The sequence below is a fragment of the Carlito syrichta genome, unplaced genomic scaffold, assembly GCF_000164805.1.
Source record: "Carlito syrichta isolate Samal-C Ts95f unplaced genomic scaffold, Tarsius_syrichta-2.0.1 Scaffold294603, whole genome shotgun sequence".
NCBI classification, from domain to species: Eukaryota; Metazoa; Chordata; class Mammalia; order Primates; family Tarsiidae; genus Carlito; species Carlito syrichta.
In genome coordinates this window covers 242782-246099 of record NW_007238699.1, presented here as the reverse complement: position 1 = coordinate 246099, position 3318 = coordinate 242782, and positions in this window count along the sequence as shown.

Sequence of the window (3318 nt, the reverse complement as noted above, 5' to 3'; positions counted from 1 at the left end):
GCGGGTCTCGAACCCACGGGCTCAGGCAATCCACTCACCTTGGCCTCCTAAAGTGCTGGGATTACAGGCTGAGCCACTGAGCCCGGCCAACGTTAGATTTTCTTAAATGTTTTCTCAATATTCTTCCTTGTCTGTGACTGACTGAACTGAAAAATAATAATGATAATTTATAGGAAAAGCATCTAATTATATCAACTGCATAACATAGACTATTTATAACACTATCATTAAAAGTAGTGGCGTATACTTTTATGTACTGACAGAGCAAAATGTTCTTGATATATTGAGTAAAAGAAAATTACTGCTGGGTTCAGTGGCTCATTCTGTAATCCCAGCACTTTGGGAGGCTGAGGCGAGTGGATTGCCTGAGCCCACCGGTTCAAGACCAGCCCAGGCAACTTGGCAACACCTCATCGTTACAATAAATAAAAAATTAGCCAGACATGTTAGTGTGCACCTGTAGTTCCATCTACTTGGAAGGCTGAGGTGGAAGGATTGCCAGAGCCCAGCAGGTCGATGCTGGGATGGTCATGAGTGTGCTACTGCACTCCAGCCTGGGTGACAGAATGAGACTCCAACTCTAGAAAAAAAGAAAATTACAGAAAATATTAAATGACCAAACATTTGTCCAAAATAAATCTACCTTTGTGTTTATATCTGGATTTGTATGTTTAAAAAATCTGAAAATACACACAACAAACTCTTGGTGATAGATAGCTTCAAGAATTAGAATAAAGAGAGAAGAGAGTTGGGGCATAGAAAACTTTCATTATTATTTGAGCTTCTGCAACACAAATGTATTACATTTGTAGTTTTAAATTTTTACTTTTACAGCAAAAATAATAACTTTATGTTATTGTAAAGTGATGAATATTGTAATGGGATAGATCATTTCTGCCTAGGAAATCAGGACCAGTTTTACAGAGGAGGTGACATCTCTTCTGGATCATGAAGTATGGTTTTGAGATAAAAACACAGCCATGGGAAAGGGAGCAGCACACAAGGCAGATATAACATGAGACAGGTGCACACAGTAAAATAGAGAGGTATGCTCCTGGTCTGAGAGCTCATATGGAAAGGAGCTTGGGAAATATGTCCTTCCAGAAACAGTAGGTTGAGGCCAGACTTGTGAGACTTAGACTTCCAGACCACAAACATGACAGGTAGAATTTGTAAAGCCATTGAGCAATTTTGACCTCAGGAATGATATCATCAGAGCTCTGACTTCAGGAGTTTCATCTGGTAAGCATGTGAAAGAATGGTGTTATGGTTTGAATGTTCCTCCAAAACTTATATTGAACTTTAATTGCCATGGTAACAGTGCTGGGAGGTGGAGACTTTAGAAGGTGATTAGGGGGCTGGGCTCGGTGGCTCAAACTAGTAATCTGAGGACTTTAGGAGTCTCAGGCAAGTAGATTGCCTGAGCCTACAGGTTCGAGACCAGCCCAGACAACTTGGTGAGACCTCATCTCTACAATAAATAAAAAATTAGGCTGGCTTGGAAGCTCACTCCTGTAGTTCCGGCTATAGACTACAGAAGGTTGAAGCAGAAGGATCACCAGAACCCAGAAGGTCAATGCTGGGTTGGCCATGAGTGTGCCACTGCATTCCAGCCTGGGCGATGGAGTAAGACTCCAACTCAAAAAAAGAAAAGTAATTAGGTCATGAGGGTTAGTTATGAGAGGAGTGGGCTCTTGATAAAAGAATGAGTCCAGCCCTACCCCCTCTATTCTGGCATGCTCACTCCCTCGCCATGTGTTGCCTTTCATCATTTCATAACACAGCAAGAAGGCCCTCACCAGATATAGCCCTTCAATCTTAGACTTCTCAGACACCAAAAGCAAGAATCAAATAAATCTCTTTTATTTATAAACTACCAAGTCTGTGGTGTTATAGCAACATAAAATGGAATTAAAAAGATAGATTTGAGGACTATGAGGGCAGACCCAGAAAAAACCTGGAATTTATTTATTAAAAATTGTGTATTCTTACATGTTTAAACTTCAGTCATCTTCAAATTACTCTCTGACGCAATATACCTATCAAGTTACTTTTTCCACTGCTCAAAACAGTTTTTGAGCTTTTTTTTTTTTTTTTTTTTTGGGTTGGAGTCTCACTCCGTCAACCAGGCTGGAGTGCAGTGGCATGCTCACGGCCAACCCAGTGTTGACCTGCTGGGCTCAGGCAATCCTTCTGCCTCAGTCTTCCAAGTAGCCAGAACTACAGGCGTGCACTACCACACCCACCTAATTTTTTTATTTATTGGAGAGACAAGGTCTCACCAAGTTGCACAAGCTGGTCTCGAGCCCATGGGCTCAGGCAATCCACTTGCCTCAGCCTCCCAAAGTGCTGGGAATACAGGCAGAGCCACCGAGCTCAGCTGAGCTCATCAATTTTGATGCCTTTTAGTGTTTCTGCCATTTTTTGTTTCACCTCTTTCACATTGGCAAAGCGTTTCCCTTTGAGGACTTTGTTCATCTGGGGGGAAGAAAAGAAAATCATTCAGTATGAGACCAGGTGAATGGGGAGGGTGGGGAAAAGGGATCATGCCATTTTGGGGTCAAAAACTGCAAACACTCAGTGAGGTGTGGGCAAGTGCATTGTAATACTGGAAGAACCAGTCACCTGTTTGCCACAACTCAGGATGTTTCTTCTGCAAATCATGACACAAACTTCTCAAAACTTCCAGATAAAAACTTTGGTTGACCATTTTATCCAGAGGAACAAATTCTGAGTGTACTACAAAGGGCCCACCCTCCAAAAAATAATTCCATTTTGGGAGGGGGTCCTCCCTCATAAAAGCATGGAGACTGGGAGGCTATTATACTAGTCCAAACAAGAGGTACCAAGGTGTTGGGCCATGTAGCCCTCCATTGGGTTCAGAACAGGATGCCCTAGGACAGAGCTTGTACGTTGAATGTACTCAGACCCCAAACGGTTTAGAGACAAACGACAAGGGAGTGACAAGAAAGAGTCAGAGGTGGAAGAATTGTGAAGCCAGACAACTGCATGCAATCAACAGAAGAAGGGAACCATAAGTTGGAACGAGCAGGTTTTGATCTGTTATGTCTGAGTTAACCATGGGGCATCCAGGACCCACGCAGCACATATCTTGAATCATATTTTAAAGAAGTGCAAAAATTAAGTAGAGATTTTAATATCTTAAAAAACATGCATGGCCATTAGATCAGAACAAAGCTACATTTTTTTTTTAATGCGTCTACTTCTCTTTCCCTTTTTCTGGCATCAATAACTTACCTCAAACATAACTAAAGAAAATAATGACTGATGTGACTCTTGAAGGAAGTTCTTTGTTAC